This window comes from Dendrobates tinctorius, unplaced genomic scaffold (assembly GCF_039654945.1).
Source record: "Dendrobates tinctorius isolate UK_male_01 unplaced genomic scaffold, ASM3965494v1 ptg000004l, whole genome shotgun sequence".
NCBI classification, from domain to species: domain Eukaryota; kingdom Metazoa; phylum Chordata; class Amphibia; order Anura; family Dendrobatidae; genus Dendrobates; species Dendrobates tinctorius.
Window position 1 is genome coordinate 15,608,133 of NW_027361672.1, and position 20,708 is coordinate 15,628,840.

The following is a 20,708-nucleotide window of genomic DNA, read 5'->3' on the forward strand; positions in this document are numbered from 1 at the left end:
AAAGCACCCCCTGAACTGAGTCCTCAACCCGCCGTTGGGACTGGGCCAGAGCTTGGTGTTCCAAACTAAGCTTCTGCAGTGACTGAGTCAAGCATTTCACCTTCTCAGATAAAGCACACATTGGGTCCATGCTGCAGAAGTGAGGAGAGAAAAAAAAATTCAAGGTCAGTTATAATGTCAGGAACGCCGCACTGAACTCGCTCACTGAGCCAGTGCGCGTGTCCTGCATAAAGCGAACTGTGCTCAAAGATACCTGTGGAGTGGGCAGCAGCTGAGTAGGTGCATACTTCAGAACAGCAGGACCTGAAGGACGTGACTGCTGGGGGCGTGGCCTAAACTCCAGAGAGCTAGGAGCTGCAAGGTACAAGAGGGGCGAGCAGAGAGTAGTCAGATCACAGGCATTGAGTCATACACAGAGAGGGTAGTGCAGTACAGAATCAACAGGCAAACTCACAACGCGGAACAGAACTGGGTCAGAACCATATAAACAAGCTATAACAACGAACAGGCACAGGCACACAGAGGTCACCACACTTGGCCAAAGGCAAAAGTATAACTGACAGGGATTGGAGCTTCCCAGGGGTTTAAGAAGCTCTCCCAGAACCAAAGAGAGGCCACAATCATTAACCCCAGGTGTGCAGGTCAAAATCTGCACTGAGCTCCAGACATTAACCCCTGACGTGCAGCTCAAAAACTTGCACTGGGATCATGACACTCTCTTGTCAAAGACATCCGAAAAAGCACTGTAAGCCGACGGCAATCCGGAGAGAACAGGGGAAGGACGGGGGGTACCTATGGGATGCACCGACAGCAGACACCGAGCCCGACAGGACTCCCCCCAGCGCAAGATGTTGCCGTTATGCCAATCCAAGGTGGGCTCGTGGAGCCGCAGCCAAGGAAGGCCAAGTAGGATAGGATGGGAGATACCTGCTAAGACATAAAACATAACTTTCTCCTTGTGCAGGGCCCCTACTTGCAATTCCACCTCTTGGGTGACAAGTGTAACGGTCTCTTGCAGGGGTCGACCATCTATGGATGCGAGAACCTAGGGATTTTCCAAGGTCCTCACAGGGACAAAAAATTTGTTAACCTCCTCAAGCCTAATAAAATTTCAGGCGGCGCCCGAGTCCACATAGGCTACTAGAGAAGCCTGCGTCCCATCAACATGCAAGAGGACAGACAAAGTGAGGGGTTGAGAGGTATCACATACGCCTAGGGAGGCCTCTCTTACCTGGCCTAGGCGGAGAAGTTTTCCGGATGATCAGGACAAGTTTGGAGCAAATGGGAACTGCTGCCACAGTAGAAACAAAGGACCTGGAGACTTATCTCCCTACGACGCTGGTCAGAGAGCTTACGGTGGTCCACCTGCATTGGTTCTGGTGCAGAAACAGGAGTGAGGATCCTGGGTCGGGGACTGGGTGGTCTGCGAACCGAAGACAATAGACGAGATACCCTTCTCTCCCGAGCCCGTTCCTGGAACCGGAGATCAATCCGGGTGGCCAGGGAAATCAGATCTTCCAGAGCTGTGGGGGCGTAACGACCAGCAAGCTCATCCTTTATACGGCTCGAGAGACCTCGCTAAAAGGCGCCCACCAACGCCTCGTTGTTCCAGCCTAAATCGGAGGGCAAGGTCCTAAACTGTATGGCGTACTGGCCCACGGTTTGAGAACCTTGGCAAAGGTTAAACAGAGCTTCAGTGGTGGAGGCTAGATGACCCTGTTCGTCAAATACCCGACGAAAAGTGTCAAAAAAAACGGATAACTGGGTGACCGCAGGGTCATCATGCTCCCAGAGGGGATTGACCCAAACCAAAGCGTCCCCCTCCAAATGGGAGATGATGAAGGCAACCTTGGCTCGGTCTGTGGGGTATTGCTGGGTCAGAAGTTCAAAATGAAGGCGGCACTGGTTTAGAAAACCCCGGCACAATTTGGCATCACCGTTATACCGGGGTGGTTTGGCCAACCACGGAGGAGGGTGAGAAACTGTAGCAGGAGGGGGAGCTGAGGTGGCCGACTGCAAGGAAAGCAATCGACCGTCCACCGAAGCCATGTAACTGAGGATATGCATTTGAGTGACACGCTGCTGAGTCAATTCTTGTTGTAAGCCAGTCAACTGGGTGGCGTTACCAGGGTCTTAATATTTTCAAGGGGGCAATTTACCATCTAGAGGGCACAAAGTAGGCATTATTATTATGTAAGGGGCACAGTGGTGGACATTATGTGGAACACTAAGAGGAGCACTGTTTGGTGTCACACAGCAGTTGCAATAATAAGGATACATGCGGCAGAAGAGGCTCAGCATTGGGGTTTCAATAGGAGTTTGTGCAGTTGAGTTGAGTATAGATGGTAATAGTGCTGGAAATATGAGAAGTCGAATGTGTCTTTGTTGTAATCTCTGCAGGCGAGTCGTGGCTGGAAGAAGCTGCCATGTTGGTCTGGGCCAAATAGAAAAGAAGTGAAAAATGAATGATTTGATAAGAACATCAGCTTTAAGTTACTGTATATAACTGCACTGTAATAACTTGTATATTCTTCAGGACTGGTATCTAGCCACTATATGTCACCAACGCAGATGTTTTGCCGTCCCCATGAGTTGCACCCCTTAATATGCCACCGTTTTCATGGTTTTCTGGAGTTTGCATCACCATCTGTTTCTCTCATCTGGATCATCTCTTCAGTCAACTGCCTGTTTATTATCTCTCTGCATTTACTTTACTGTAAGTATAACTGTCTGTGGTGCTGTTCACAATACAATGCTGCTGCAACAGTGTGTAATCTTTTCTTCAAGCAAGTATTCAGTTTCCCTGTTCATCAATTCCGACTGTGTTTAAGGATTTGATTGCTGATTGCCTAAGTCACTGCCATCTGTCTCTTGATTGCATGCAATTCAACCATTAACCATTTCAGAGACCAACATATTCATTGGTGCAACCTGTGAAGACGCTCAGGAGTCCAATAGGTTAGGGGATCCATTTTTACCTGCAAAGCAGGTGGAATTGTACATTATAATGAGCTATTGGGCTGCAAAAGGACCATTTGTTTTTCTTGCACAGGGGCCATTTCTGTCTGTGAACCATTTATTTGCTACAAATCTTGGACTAACTATACTTCTTCTGTGGCTTCTAGTATATCCTGTATAATTTATTATTATTATTATTATTATAATCCTGCCATTCTGCATACTTTACAGTTCTGGTAATCGCTGATTTATGTACCGTTCTGCAAGCCTTGCCCACTATGCAATAGATTTTGGTCACCCTAACTTAGAGAATCCACTTTAACTGGTGATCAAAAAACACATCATATTACACCAATTTTAGCTCCTTTACAGAAGCCAAAAAAATGGCTCCATTTGGCCCTTATAGCAAAGGGTTAAATGCTTGGCTTCCTAAGGGTATGTGCACACGCTGCGGTTTTGCTGCGGTTTTGGCCCTGCAGAACTGCAGCAGTTCCGCAGACATGGTACTTCACCATGTTAGCCTATGGGTTTTCAAAACCGCAGTGCTCACGCTGCGGTTTTTTACCTGCGGAAAAGCTGCGTTTTTTTTTCCGCAGCATGTCAATTGATTCTGCGGATTCTGCTGCGGTTTCACACCTTTAACATAGTAGAGGTGTGAAACCGCAGGGCAAAACCGCAGGCCAAACCGCAGCAAAACCGCAGGTCACTTTACCTGCGGTTTTACCTGCGTTTCCGCGGGAAAAAAACCCGCAGCAGAATCCGCAGTGTGAGCACTCACCCTAATAGTTATCATATTGCTTGATGGAAACAATTAATATGACTGTCAGTGTACAAGCAGTTAAGCACTGACATGCTCACAAGCAAGAACGAGGTCCCCGTTGGTACACTTTCTATGCTCTGCTGTGACCTCTGATCATCATAGCCAGTATTGTGGTCATTGTCATAATACATTTCACACTGACTGTCAGCCTAGCCTAATACCTGTGACTGGGATAACTCATTGTCCCTCTCTGAAACCACTTTCTTCAAATGGGTATATTTCTTTAAAAGATTTTGCACAATCAAATTTAGGATTGTTATTATTATTCCTATTATGCACAAACATAGTATAATCATAATGTTATGGGCATTGTTGCAATGGACAATGCCCAGTGGCAGCCAATATAGAGCCATACAGCATGGAATTTGCTGATTGATGAATAGAAACAACATCTCCATTGTATGGCATTGTCACTCATGCTTATAAACTATAAAACCACTTGGCAACTCATAAACTTGCAAGATAGAAAAGACTGAGGGTAGGAAATGGATGCAACATTCTGCCCTGGTGTTATTAGGGATGATTTCTTGTCCATTGATATGAAGGAAGCGTCAAAGAAAGTGGACAAGCAACACCTTGGTACCAGTACCCAACTATGGAGGCTTCATCACCTGTCCCACTTGAAGTGGTGAACTGCTGCTGCTCAAAACATTTACCCAGGCGCCATGAAAGACATGCATTGTAGCTGTTCATAACTACTGCTATACGTGTTGATGGTGCAATTCACATTCAAGCTCAATGCCGCTTCATGTGCCATACATTTATTTTCAACACCAATTTTCTCCTTCTTAAAATGGACTGAACAAGAAATGTTAGGGACATGTCTAAAAAACAGGAGTGGCAATATATCTCAGTTTTGGCGTGGCATGTATGGATGTCAATTATCACTATTAGTGATGGGCGAGTCCTAAATTACTCGGAATCGCTTGACTCTAGCGAGTCCGAGCCCGGGACTCGCTACTCGTTGCGAGTCTAGCGAGTCCAATGTTAATGAATGGGGAAGCGAGTCTTAGCGAGTAATATGCGATTTACAAATCGCAGATGTGTCTCGGAAAGCGCTTTCATTGGCGATTTGTAAACCCCACTCGCAACAGTTTGTTGCTGCTGTGTCTGAGTCCAAACTCGCATTTGTTTGTCTTATTTAGCGCCGATAAGGCGAGGGAACCGATTTTCTCTAGCACACACCATGCTTTGAGCAAACAGGAAATAATCCGAGTTGAGTTGACATACGCACACACACACAGAGCAATACAGAGCAATCATGGCCCGTGTCACTGTCAACACGCTGCAGTTGATTGATCTGGTGGAGGCTCGGCCCCTGCTTTGGCTCCCCACTGACCCTGCCTATGGGCATAACATCCAGCGGACTACAGCCTGGAGGGAGATCGCTCAAGTGATGTTCCCTGCACTGCTACGGCTACGACCTCGTCCCTTTGCAACCTCTTTTTTGGGAAATTGTGGTTTTTGTGACATTGTTGACAAATGCACAGTCACCGAGATGGAGTTAGGTGGTGCTGTAGGCGTCACTTGCTGGCGGGGTAAGTGTGTGTGCTGACACCTAGCAGTGAAGCTGCACACTAGTCCCTGCACTGTGCACTGCACTGTAAGGCTTGATCCTCCCTGCCTGCCTGCCTACAGTCTACACAGTACTCCTCTGTCCTCCTGGTAGCTCTCAGAAGAGCTGTTTGGGTTTAATATAAGGAATCTTGAAGTTTCCCTACACTAACTGACAATCCCTATGATCTGCTCAAGCATCTACCTCACCCTGCTCTATCTCAGATCTCTCAGGAATGTAGAGGAAATGGCGGTGGAAAAGGCTTATATACAGCCTCGCCTCTCATACATGACATAGGCATCACGATGGACAGAAGCCAATCATAGTCCTGCCACAACCAACATTACTGAATATGATTGGCTAACATGCTTGTCCATCTAAAAAAGTTTTCTGACCTAACACGCTAGGCTGCCTCGGAAGCTTTGTAGGAACATAACAGATTCTATATTTGCGAGTCCCGAATCCAGTATACAGGACTCGGGATTCGTAGACTCGTTCAGACTCGCTCACAATCGCTGTGTGTTGACATAGGCTGTCTTGGAAACTTGTAGGAACATAACAGATTCTGTATAAGCGAGTCCCGAATCCAGTATACAGGACTCGGAATCGTAGACTCGCTCAGACTCGCTCAGACTCGCTGTTGACAGCGATGTGATATAGCGAGTCTAGCGAGTGAGAAAAAAAAACTCTGACAAAACTAGGATTGCCATTGACTTGCATTGGACTCGTTACTGTGCGAGTAATCACTGGGAGACTCGCCGAGTAACGAGTCCAGCGAGTCCCTTACTATTCGCCGAGTAACGAGTCCTAGCGAGTAGACTCGCCCATCCCTAATCACTATCAAAACTTCTGCAAAAATTGTGAAACACCCCCTCTCAGTGTTTTCTGTGAAAAGAACACTTTGTAAGGAAGACAGTTGTTCTGCCTTCTTCCACGTATGACGCTGTGTGGATTCCAGCATACGGCTAAACCTTTCATCCACTCCCAGAAACAAGACTGTCTGTGTGCTTAAGTCTATATTTATTGGGGTGATATGGACATCAATGGGAGATGATAACAGATGGTATAATAGAACACAGTAGTAGATGAGATCAGGGGTTGTTGTACAAAGTTGTAGATGATATCAGAGATTGTTGAACACAGATATGGATGGTTCAGATATTGTTGTAAACAATGTGGATGATTCAGGTCAAAAGTATAAAGAACAGATAATACAGCATGTCAGTACTGGTAGACAGTATACAATGCACAAATACTGGCAGGTAATAGCAATGATGCAGAATGCTGTTATATCAATAGCATGCATTATATAAAAGCTGAGCAATATAACATAAACAGCAGTAAAAGAGAAAGATGTCTCTAACAACTAATGGTTGCCAGCTTTACACTCACTGAACGGAGGATGCTTAACTATCATGCAGTGTACTAGCATTACAGGAGCTGAACATGCATTGCAAGCATCATGAGGAATGCATTATGGCCAGCTAAAAGAGATGCATAACATATATTCATAAATGCATTAAACCTTACCGGAATCTGCTTGTTATAAGCAATGGTTTTGCAGAGAGCTGAGCTGAGCACATGTGAGATACTCAGGTTACATGTTGTTGACCAGGGCAGGAAGAAGGGGCAGTTCTGAACAGTTAACCATTTGGGAGAACAGAAGATTCCAAACACATGAATAAAAAAAGAAGGGCAACTTATGACACCTACTGGCGATAGCTGGAACAGCACTTAAAAATATCTTGCTGCACAGAATGGGCAGAACAACAGTCATAGTTAAATGGATTTTTTTCAATTAGCTTTTATATTTTTAACACAATTATTCCCTGCTTTCCAGAAAATAATAAACAAGAAATGTTAGGTTCAAGCATAAAAACCAGCAGTGGCAACAGCCCGTAGTATACTAAAACAGATATGGAAAAAAAACAGTAGGTTCTATGACAAAAACACTTTGTGAGGTAGACAGCCACAGTTAAATGTGTGGATTTTAAAATAAAAATCTCTTTATTATTTTTAGATAGAATTGTTCAACCTTTCCCAAAATGAAAAAGAAATTCTAGGTACACATCCAAAAAGCAGCAAAAAAATTAGTAAAAGGCTATTTGTTGGTGTGGCCATTAAACCCTTAACGACCGGAGGTATTTTTGGTTTTGCATTTTCATTTTTTTGCTCCCTTTCTTCTCAGAGCCATAACTTTTTTATTTTTAGGACAACATGGCCATGTGAGGGCTTGTTTTTTGCGAGACGAGTTGTACTTTTGAATGACACCATGTGTTTTACCATGTCGTGTACTCGAAAACAGGAAAAAAAATGCAAGTACGGTGAAATTGCAAAAAAAGTGCAATCCCACACTTGTTTTTTTTTTCACCATGTTCACTAAATGCTAAAACTGACCTGCCATTATAATTCTCCAGATCATTAAGAGTTCATAGACACCAAACATGTCTTGGCTCTTTTTATTTAACTGGTGAAGAAAATTCCAAACTTTATTTAAAAAATTGCAATTATTGCGCCATTTTCCAATACCCGTAGCTTCTCCATTTTTCATAATCTCGGGTTGGGTGAAGTCTTATTTTTTGCATGCCGAGCTGACGTTTTTAATGATACCATTTTGGTGCAGATACGATCTTTTGATCACCCGATAATGCATTTTAATGCAATGTTGCAGCGACCAAAAAAAGTAGTTCTGGCATTTTGACTTTTTTCTCGCTCCGCCGTTTAGCGATCGGGTTAATCCTTTTTCTTCTTGTTAGATTGGGCGATTCTGAACACGGTGATACCAAATATGTGTATGTTTGATTTTTTTCTAGCGTTTTATTCTGAATGGGGAGAAAGGGGGGTAATTTAAACTTTTATATATATATTTTTTTCATATTTTTAAAATCTTTTTTTTTTACTTTTGGCATGCTTCAATAGTCTCCATGGGAGACTAGAAGTTGCCATAACCCGATCGGCTCTTCTACATAGAGGCGATGATTAGATCGCCTACATGTAGCAGAATTGCTGACTTGCTATGAGCTCCAACCACTGGGTGGCGCTCTTAGCAATCTGTCAGTGACAACCATAGAGGTCTCCAGGAGACCTCTGGTTGTCATGCCAACCTATCGGTGACCCACAATCACGTGATGGGGCTCACTGATGGGCGGATTTCCGGGCCAGTGTTTGGAAGTGCGAGTTAAATGCCACTGTCAGAGTTTGACAGCAGCATTTAACTGGTTAATAGCCGCTGGTGGATCGCGATTCCACTGGTGGCTATTCCAGGCACATGTCAGCTGTTCAAAACAGCTACCGGATTCACTGTATATAATCACTATTGTGATCAATCGCTGCAGCTGTCTCTTTCTCTGTCGCTCTCTCCCTGAGTTGAATCTCTCTGTATTATTCTCATTTCTTAATGTTCTACATTAATCTTATTCATTGCTGCTGTAGAATTTGTTTACTGTTTTATGACTTTCTTTCCCTATTTCTATTGCTAAGATTTGAGCTATGATGTTCCCTCACTATCAAAATTCACCCCAAAAAGACTGCTACATTTCCAGCCTCTGCTTTTAAACAGTCTATGACTGCTCCTCTTAATTTGTGGTTATACCATGTGATGTCATAGTTGCCTTCACGAGTGCTCTAGGTAATGTGACCTCTAATGCAATCTTTTACATTGTGTAAAATGATGGCATACATTTTTGGCTATTAACACAAAAGAAATCGTAAACTGTTTGAATTCGCAAGACCTAGTGAATTCCCCAAAATTTGAGAAGAATTTGATTAACATTGAATTGATTCATTCATCTCTACTTACAAAAATATTTTACTGACCTGCATGCCTTCAACTTTGAGGAATGAGTTCAATGAAAGCCCTTTCCTGTTCTAACATGACTGATTTGGTGTGGAGGAACTCAATTGGCCTACGTACAGCCTGGTCCTCAACCTAAGAGTTGCATTCTGCAGTAAGTTCCCATTGGTGTTTGCCTCATTTGTTCAAAACTCAATTCTACTGTTGCCAAATTCATCCTTTTAGTGTGGAGCTCTGTGATTACCGTATATGTATTCCTCTGCTAAGAGGCACCTAAAGACCAGGGTCATAACTACAGAGGGTGCAGTAACTGCAGTCACAGGAGTCTGAAAAGGGTTTTTTGGCCCATATGAGAAGACCAACACTATTAAAGACCCAACTTAGTTTGGAGTCTTGTTGGAGTTTGTGATATTGTTGGAATTTATCATTGGATCTCACAAGCGTCAAATTACTTCACTGAGAGGGACAAATATTTGATATTGATTTCAAGTTAGAATGACCACAGATGTGCAAGTGTAACGTGGGCCAGGGTGGTAGTCGTGACTAGCAGTGGCAGCCCTGGCACACCCTGGCTCCCCGCAACATTAACACATTGCAGTCTACTCACTTGTAAGTAGGGGTCCTCTCCACACGGCCGGGGCTCCTTTTCTTTCAGCATCACACAATGATAGTCAGAGTCCAGATTCATTTTCAGCAAAATAATTTTACTCAGCTCGTCGAGTTTAGTCACAGAAACAGCACAAGGTTCCTCGCAGAATATAACCATTCCATTCCCTGTACTGTCCCTTACTCCTCCTGGAATATCCCATTTTTGTACCATATCCGCCGGAGCCGCAGCTTCCTGACTGGTCAGACTAACCCGCTTCAGGAGTTCCCCGCCCGCTTCCCTCTAAGAAGGGGAAGTTGAAGGATGGCTCTTCCAATCCTTTCCAGGCTGTAGGCCTTGGACGTTAAGAGTTGTTTCCACAAAGTTAGCTGCTACCATTCTTATGCTGCCCTGATATTCCTCCACAACCATGTGACTGTCAGCCTCCAGACCCTGGACTGCTGGGTTCCTAGACTTAAACGTTCCCAGGCACAACTGCCCTGTCTTGGCTCCCGGTTCTCACACTGACTAACTCCAGGAAGCTCCCCATCTACTCTTCCTTAGTGTTAGGGCTGGCGGAACGCACCAAATTATAAAATAATAGTAGGTGCGTTCACAGCCCGGGGTCCACCGTGCAGAGGTGGTACACTGCTGCTAAGTAATGGCGGAAGAATAGAGCGGCGTAAAAACAGTCACACGTGGGTTACGTCACCCAATGTGAACAGGTGCGAACTCTGATAATGCACAGAGTCGCACAACTGCTGAACGTAAATGCCGGAGCCTGTTTAGCTCACAGAGCCCGGCCAGTAGAGCGCACAGTGTACGGCCACAGAACTCTACCCCAAGGACACGGGGTTAGAGTCCTTCTAGGCCCACTGAGCGCGCGGCGTCGGTGCCGCGAGCGCCGCTAAAGATGCTGGCTATGAAGTGGAGCACGTGCACTGAGGCATGCCGAGTCCCTGGTGAGGACTGATGCCTGACTCAACCTCTGTCCTACCTATATCTAAGCCTGGGCGCTAGCAGGCTAGGCTGCACAACACATGCGTACCAAGGGTAGGGGTTTCTTAATGAGTCATTCACCAGAGACATTCATACGTGCATACATCACTCACTCCACATAGTCTGTAAATACAGTCTTATCCCAGCGCATGGCCGAGCGGCCATGCAAACCTTTTATAGCCGCGAGCAACCGGGACCTTCCTGGCTTCTCGGATGGGCCAATCCGAACAGGAGCACGACCTGAGCACGTGACCTTCGATCTCCAATGGGAGATCACTCCACGGGCATGCTCAGTGGCCCGACATGGGGACTTAGTCCCTGGAGAATCTCGCTGCTGAGCAGCATGTATTGTCATAGCTGCGCCAGAGGTAGCAGCAGTAAGCAAACCAACGGAGCTGGTCTGGGCAGAGCGCCTGTACCGACGAGTTTGCTGAGCAACCTCCTCTGCGGCTGGAGAGGAATGGGAGACCGCTGGAAGTAAGGCTCGGGATTCTCTCTGTGTAGCGACAGAAATCCGACGCCTTACACTTAGTCCCTCCTAGCTAGCTTAATCCTATTGGTCCAAATAATTCCCTATTCTACTGTGCTCGCCCTACTGGACTAAGTCTTACAATGTCCCTATATCTTCATAACATAGGTACAATGCCATGCACATTATAGCAACATATAGGATGTACCTGCTTTAGCAGTAATGTGGGCAAGGAGCGTGGGGCATAAACTGCCCCACAGCTACATTGAAGACTGTCCCATCCTTTTTGCCAATATGTTTAAAAGGATGTTTAATTGCTTACTATTATATTTTGGAATAAGTCATTTAATATTGAACAATTGAAAGATTGCAGAAAATCATAAACTATAAATTCATATTAATTTTGTTTAAAATTTGTAACTCACGTTCTTTTCAAAATGAGCTTATTGTGTTTGTTAGTTCACAAAGGATCTTTAGATTTCAAGACCAATATATGTTGGGATAAGTTTAGCACACGGTTTTTATGTGTGTTTGACCTTTGTGGCTTTTAGCAGAGTTGTGCTTTCACAAAATAAGATCTTGTTGATTACAAAGAAGTTGGATGAAAGGTTGCTTTGCTTTTACTAGATGATTCACCAGGTATAAATAAAAGACTGAAAAAACAAATTTATTGGAAGATTATGCTTCTGGTATAGGGATTGGAGACCATCATCTCCTGCATGATTAGCATTACCTTAGGAAATTTTAGGGATTAGATCCCTATGATGAAGACATAATTTATTTTTTGCTACTGCTTAAAAATGTACCATTACTGCACCTTAAAAACTGAATATGTTAATATCTTTTATTTATACACTTTGAAAACCGTGCTTTCCATATTTTGTATTAGGGCATATGAATATTATAAAGAGAGTTCCCTTCTAAAATCCTTACTCTGTGAGCGAGAATGGAAAGCCTTCTATAAATGTATCACATAAACATTAATTTAAATGGCCACATGTAATGCTACAAATGGATAGGAAGTCAATGGCAAACTCACCTGATATAGTCAGCTTTTCGCTAGGGGCCTAATGTTCAAAGCAGACAACACAGTAGTCCCTAGAACTGCAACTGTGTAGAAATGACATGTACCAAGACTAAAAGTAAAAAGCAAAAATACCGAGTTTTACATACAAAAACATGACATGCAATACATAAGTTTCTCAACATTGAAATGTTAAACACCAAGAAGGAAAAGTTATGGAATTATGGCAATTACAGGATCAATAGTAATGTTAATGATATGTAAATGAGAAAAAAATGGAAAATGGAATAATAATTTTCAAAACATCTCAATTTCTTTAGTATTGAGCTTGAGCACCACACATGGGAATACACATACTGATACCCCTTGGCATGTTTTCAATTAGGTTATTAAGGGGTTTCTAAGTGATAATTCTGCTACACTTAGTACACTTGTGCACATACGTCATTAGGATTTTGTAATTGCTGATCAATGATGTCCCTGATTTGCTCGATGGGAGACAATTTCGGAGATGCAGAAGACCATGGTAGTACGCCTAAGACACACAACACCGTGCAGGACGATTTGCATTTGGCACAGAAACCAGGATTGGCAAATTCCCCACTGGTGCCCTGTGCTCTTCACAGATGAAAGCAGGTTCACACTGAGCACATGTGACAGACGTGATGGAGTCTGTTGACACCGTGGAGAGCGATCTGCTGCCTGCAACATCCTTCAGCATGACCGGTTTGGCAGTGGGTCAGTAATGGTGTGGGGTGGCATTTCTTTGGAGGGCCGCACGGTGTTGGGCTGTGAGCACAACTCCCATCTGTGGACGTCGGGCACTCAGACCATTCTCATGGAGTCGGTTTCTAGCCATTTGTGCAGACACATGCACATTTGTGGCCTGCTGGAGGTCATTTTGCAGGGCTCTGGCAGTGCTCCTCCTGTTCCTCCTTGCGCAAAGGCTGAGGTAGCGGTCCTGCTACTGGGTTGTTGCCCTCCTACGACCCCCTCCATGTCTCCTGGTGTACTGGCCTGTCTCCTGGTAGCACCTCCAGCCTATGGACACTACACTGACAGATACAGCAGACCTTCTTGCCACAGCTCACAATGATGTGCCATCCTGGATGAGCTGCACTAACTGAGCCACTTGTGTGAGATGTAGAGTCCGTCTCATGCTACCACGAGTGTGAAAACACAACCAACATTAAAAAGTGACCAAAACAACAGCCAGAAAGCATTGGTACTGAGATGTGGTCTGTGGTCCCCACCTGCAGAACCACTCCTTTATATAGGGTGTCTTGATAATTGCCAATAATTTCCATCTGTTGGCTATTTCATTTGCACAACAGCAAGTGAAATTGATTGTCAAACAGTATTGCTTCCTAAGTGGTCAGTTTGATTTCACAGAAGTTTGATTTACTTGGAGTTTTATTCTGTTGTTTAAGGGTTCCCTTTATTTTTTCGAGCAGTGTATATTATCTATCTGCTATAAAAATGTACCTTAAACAAAAACCAAATAGGATATAATTTATTTTAGACTAGTTCTACATTTTTGCACCCGTATGGCAAATGCTACTTCCAGCCCAATCACATACCTAGTGCCTCAAACTGATGGATTTCCATATTCCTTTGTTGCTGCTAGTTAGGATAAATATTTTTTTCCAATGGCATATGTTACACAGTGCCTGCCTTTTCTACTTAAATAGTCCATTCATAAGCATCAATTAATCAACAGTATCTGTACATGAAGGGCTTTTGCATTTGAGCATTCTGCTTTGATAAATACTTCTGTTTCTTGTATTTGCTAATATTTTCTACCACTATTATTTCAATAATAAAATTAGATGTGACATCTATAAAGAGATTATATGCGCTTCTTGTCTATTCCGGTTTTCAATGGGTGATTGAAATCTGTTTTGGCCTTTGAATGGTTTGTTCACTTCAACAAATGGGACAGAGTAAGATACATTACCACAGCATCTACACTGGGACTAGCAATGGAATGGAAAATTGAAAGTGCATGGTTACACTTGACAGAGGGTCAGACCAGAGAGATCATTAATATCCATAGTTGGATGATTTGTGGTAAGATCTTTATTCGTGGTAAATTTTAAGGTTATGAGGTGTACTATTAGATGATGTAAAATAGCCGCAATAAAGTGCACTTATGAGGAACTTCTGGCCTTAGTACCCTAGATTCCTCTGAGACCATTTTCATTGCAATGTTCTTAAAGGCAGACTTGTCTCTTTGGCTGACATTGTGGCTCCACAGATTTCAGTAATCCAATAACGCACATGACCCCTAGTTATTAGCAGTCTTCCAATCAACTTCACTTAAAAATTCTCTTAGGAATAAGAAAGCCTCTTGACTGCAGATTTTGAGGTCCTCACCAGGATTATACAGGTCACTGTTATAGAATATGTGTCAGCGAATAGGTCTCTATTATCAGGTCAACTATACAAATAATTGTTGTAATTTATTCATTGTGAATGTGAACTCATCATATGAACTCAAAGTTGTAGATCAAACCATTTACATAAAGTACTCAAAGACCACATACTAATTTAAAATGGTGTCTGATTAATCATGTTAAACTGGATCTCATAAATAACTATAGTCAATTTATTGTGTTGTCAGTGATAGCAGAAGAAGGCAGTTACGTTTTTTAATGCATCCTGAAGAACACGTGAGAAGAATAATAATTTTAAAATATATTTTATTTAGTGCTTACAAGAAAATCAAAATAACTGTAATAGATGTAGAAAGCAACAAATCCAAGTATTACAGAGAAAATACATTGAATTTTGACTTATGAGGGTGCGTGTTCAGTCGTTTGCTGTCATTGGCCCACTGCGGCTGTATGATTATTAAAACAAAAGGAGATGAAAGTTGGAGGAGAAAGGATCAACCCACTGAGGATCGTATTTGAGTCAAATTTCCTGAAATTCGTGATTATACACAAATTGGGCTCACATATATTGGCCAATCTATGCGCTAAGTACCTTCTTTTTACTGTATTTTTCATAGCCATTTTGCAGATGAATATTTCATATATATTATATAGCGCTTTTTCCCATTTTCTATGGCAGAAATGCAGTTTCAATGTTCTAGAGTAATTATTCTTGGTAAATCATGGTGTAGCCTTTATCGTTTTTCAAGTTATATGCTTTTTTTGGTTGGCACCTGTTCACACTAGCTTGGATGTGCTGGTCTTTTTCTCTATTTGAATCAAACCCTTTTCGGACATGTGCTATCGCACTCCCATCAGCCACAGGTGATTTTAAGTAGTTAGCTGGTCCATTCCTGCCCCATAAATCGTAGGCTTTTTTGCCCAGGAGACATATCAGGACAGGGACCCAACTTTTGAAGGACGCCTTGATATGGCAGTTGGGCTCACATATATTGGGCAAGCTACACACTAAGTACCTTCTTTTCTTTACTGTATTTTCCATAGCAATTTTGCAGATGAATATTTCATATACAGTATACACTATATAGCGCTTTTTTCCTTTTTTCCCATTTTCTATGGCAGTAATGCAGTTTTAATGTTCTGGAGTAATCTAGAACATTGAAACTGTATTTTCCAAGCAATCACAAGCTTTCCAGTATTGGGATTCACACAAATTTATTCTCTGCGAATCAACATTTTTGGAAACGTAGTGAATGCTGACGAATTCAAATTTCAAAAGATCAGCTCATTTTTAATAAAACTGCATCTTCAGAAGGGTGGTTAAGAGATTGGAAGAGATCTTTTCTTGCCAAAAATGATAAAGAACTTATTTCCATGCTAGGGATTCTTTATCTTGATTCAATGAGACCTAACATGCTTTATTGGAAAAAGTGCAACATTTTCAAGCATATCTACAACATTCTTCCATTTATTATTTTTCAGAACTTAGTTTGTCAAGGTTTACACTTTGGTTCCAGTTCATCAAGACTGGTGATCCCCCCCCCCACACTTTTGATGAGGGGTGTGTTGCAGTCAGACACACCTGGTTGATTGGATATAGTATTATATCCCTCTTTGTGGCCCTCATACAGTTTAATGCCCCCTCTTTGGACACTATACAGTATAATGTCCCCCTCTGTGGCTCCCATACAGTATATTGATCCATATTGTTGCCCCCGGCAGTATAATGTCCCCTTCTGTGGCCCCATACAGTAAAAGGTATCTCATTTTGACATGTATACAATATAAAGTCCCCTGTGTGGCCACTATATAATGCCCCTCTTTATGTCCCCCATACAGTTTAATGTTCTCTTCTGTGGTCCTCACACAGGATGATGTCCACCTCAATGTCCCACATTTAGGCCTCAATGAACTCCATTTGAGCCCCCATATTTTGCTTCACATACAGTAAAATGTCCTTGTCTGTGGCCCTCATACAGCAAATGTCTCCTATTCTGGCTGTTGTACAATATAATGTATATAATATGAGGGCCTCATACACAGTATAATAATTACCTCTGTGGCCCCCATATAGTATAATGACACTCTTTGTGGCCCTCACACAGTTTAATGTTCCTCTCTGTAGACTTCACACAGTATAAAGTCCCCCTCTATTCTCCCATTTAGTATAATGTCCCCCTATGGGGCCCCCATTCCGGCCCCCATACAGGCAATATAATGTCCCCATCTGTGGACCCTATAAAGTATAATGGCTCCCATGCAACATAATATCTACAATTCTGGCCTCTACACAATATAATGTATATAATATGTAGCTCCATATACAATATAATGTCTGTCTCTGTAGCTCCATACAGAATGATGTCCCTCTTTAACGTCCCCATACAGTATAATGACCCACTCTGTGGCACACTTTACATTACAATAAAAATTAAAATGATAGCTTTTCACTGCCATGACATGCAGCTCCTTCTTCCTTCTCCTCCATAGTTTGGCACAAGTGACACAATGAAGTGACGTCACCTACTGTTGCTAGCCTCTAATAAGCTGGTAGCAAGTGCAAGTATTCTAGAGCATGGAGGCAGGGGTTCTTTGGTCTACAATAGTTTTCAATTGGATGTGCACCTGAGGATGCTTATCCGGCTAGAAGTAGCTTTTTTTACAACTAGCCTCTGGCACTATGGTCCCAGTTGCGGTCGAATAATCTGTGGAAGTGATCAGTACATTGTATCATTATTCTTTACATGTTTGATTGATCTTAAGTTGGAGTTATAGATGAGCTCCAATATCTTGTAATGACTGACCTGGTTACTATAAGGAAATGTTTAAGATTAGCTTACAGTTTAGGAAATAGAACCATACACAATAGGTGAAATGTATAATTGCATTTGTACTTGTCTTAAATGTGCACACCAAGATTAGTGTTTTAAGGGATTTTCTGCAACATATTGGTTTTTAACCCCTTAACGGCCGCCGATATGCCTTTTAATGGCAGTAGTTAAGGGTGCTTAAACCACAGCGCCGTTAATTAAAGGCACTGTGGAAAAAGTGTATAGCGACCCCCAGAGTCGGATTTTTTCGGTGTCTTGGCTGCTGGGGGTATCCGAGACCTCAGAGAACATGATTCGGGTCAGTTTTTCCTGACCCTGCTTTTGCGATCACTGTTATTAACAGTATAACGGTGACCGCAAAAAAAGCCTATTGTGCCATTTAATTTCTCTCTCCTCTGATGTGATCGCACAACACAGGAGAGAGAAATAGGGTCCCCGATCCCCCCCCGGTACCTCCCAGTGGTCCTCGGCCAGTGTTCATCCTCTCCATGGGTGCTGCCATCTTCTTCCAGGAAGAAAATGGAGGGTGCATGCGCATTGCGCCCACCGAGATCTGCGGGCTGGCAGATTTCATTCATTCATTGTACATTTTGATCACTGTGGTAAACCCTATCACAGTGATCAAAATAAAAAAAATAGTAAATAACCCCCCCCCCTTTATCACCCCCTTAGTTAGGGAAATATAATGAAATAAAGAAAATACATTTATTTTCATTTTTCCATTAGGGTTAGGGTTGGAATTACGGATAGGGTTAGGGTTGGGATTACGGTTAGGATTAGTGTTAGGGATTGGGAGTAGGGTTAGGGTTGGGATTAGGGCTAGGGTTGAGATTAGGTTTAGGGGTGTGTTGGTGTTAGGGTTGGAGCTAGAATTGAGGGGTTTCCACTATTTAGACACATCAGGGGGTCTCCAAACGCGACATGGCGCCACCATTGATTCCAGCCAATTTTACATTCAAAGTCAAGTGGTGCTCCCTCCCTTCTGAGCACAGACGTGTGCCCAAACAGTGGTTTACCACAACATATGGGGCATCAGCGTACGCAGGACAAATTGCACACCAACTTTAAGGGTCTAATTTCTCCTTTTACCCTTGGGAAAATAAAAAAATTGGGGGTTAAAAAATCACTTTTGTGGAAAAAAAATGATTTATAAACTTCTGTGAAGCACTCTGGAGTTCAACGTGCTCACCACACATCTAGATAAGCTCCTTGGGGGGTCTAGTTTCCAAAATGGGGTCAATTGTGGGGGGTTTCTACTGTTTAGGCTCATCAGGGGCACTTCAAACGCAACATGATGCTCGCAGAACATTCCATCAAAGTCTGCATTCCAAAATGGCGCTCCTTCCCTTCCGAGCTCTCCCATGCGCCCAAACAGTGGTTCCCCCCACATATGGGGTATCAGTGTACTCAGAACAAATTGCACAACTTTTGTGGTCCTATTTCTCCTGTTACCTTTGGGAAAATAAAAAATAGCGGGCTAAAAAAATCATTTTTGAGGAAAAAAAGATTTTTTATTTTCACGGCTCTACGTTATAAATTTCAGTAAAGTACTTGAGTGTTTAAAGTGCTCACCACACATCTAGATAAGCTCCTAGGGGGGGTATAGTTTCCAAAATTGGTTCACTTTTGGGGGGTTTCTACTGTTTAGCCACATCAGGGGCTCTCCCAACGCAACATGGCGTCCGATCTCAATTCCAGCCAATTCTGCATTGAAAAAGTCAAACAGCGCTCCTTCCGTTCCAAGCTCTGCAGTGCGCCTAAACAGTGGTTTACCCCCATATATGGTGTATCGGTTTATTCAGGAGAAATTGCACAACAAATTTTGTGGTTCGTTTTCCTTTTTACACTTGTGAAAATAAAAATTAGTTCTGAAGTAAAATGTTTGTAAAAAAAAAGTTAAATGTTAATTTTTTCCTCCCACATTGCTTCAGTTCCTGTGAAGCACGAAAAGGGTTATTAAACTTCTTGAATGTGGTTTTGAGTACTTTGAGAGGTGCAGTTTTTATAATGGTGTCATTTTTGGGTATTTTCTGTTATATTGATCTCTCAAAGTGACTTCAAATGTGATGTGGGCCCTAAAAAAATTGGTTTTGTAAATTTTTTTGTAAAAATGAGAAATTGCTGGTCAGCTTTTAACCCTTATAACTTCCTAACAAAAAAAAAATTTTGGTCCCAAAATTGTGCTGATGTAAAGCAAACATGTGGGAAATGTTATTTATTAAGTATTTTTTGTGACATATCCCTCTGATTTAAGGGCATAAAAATTAAAAGTTTGAAGATTGCAACATTTTAAAAACTTTCTCCATATATCCATTTTTTTCATAAATAAACGCAAGTCATATTGAAGAAATTGTACCACTAACACAAAGTAAAATATGTCACGAGAAAACAGTTTCAGAATCAGCGGGATCCGTTAAAGCGTTCCAGAGTTATAACCACATAAAGTGACAGTGGTCAGAATTGTAAAAATTGGCCTGGTCATTAAGCTGCAAATTGGCTCTGTCACTAAGGGTTTAATTTTATGAAAAGGTTGTGTTGATGTGAATTGCACTAAAATTTTAGGGTGCAACATTTGATAAATATGCAGTTGCAGATTTGAAGTCAGTAGTACATTAAAGTCGAGGCTCAAATTGCGCCTTGTTTTTTTAACTGTGGGCCAATGTCTATTTATTTTAAGATCTCTTGTTATATTTTATAGATGTGGACCAAATTGTTGATACCATTCTGGTAAAGTCTGGAAAACCCACAATGGTCACTGAAATAACTTGAATCTGGCATAAGTATCTTTTAATTTAAATTAACTGAATATCAACTACTGAAAATCAGATATTGGTTTTGAATTGTGGTTCAATAGAGAAATAATAATAAAAAAAACTAATGAAAATGACCTGGACAAACAATTTCTGTAACTCTCAATTACACTCACTGGCCACTTTATTAGGTACACCTGTCCAACTGTGTGTTAAGACTTAATTTCTAATCAGCCAATCACATGGCGGCAACTCAGTGCATTTAGGCATGTAGACATGGTCAAGACAATCTCCTGCAGTTCAAACCGTGCATCAGTATGGGGAAGAAAGGTGATTTGAGTGCCTTTGAACGTGGCATGATTGTTGGTGCCAGAAGGGCTGGTCTGAGTATTTCAGAAACTGCTGATCTACTGGGATTTTCACGCACAACCATCTCTAGGGTTTACAGAGAATGGTCCGAAAAAGAAAAAAAATCCAGTGAGCGGCAGTTCTGTGGCCGGAAATGCCTTGTTGATGCCAGAGGTCAG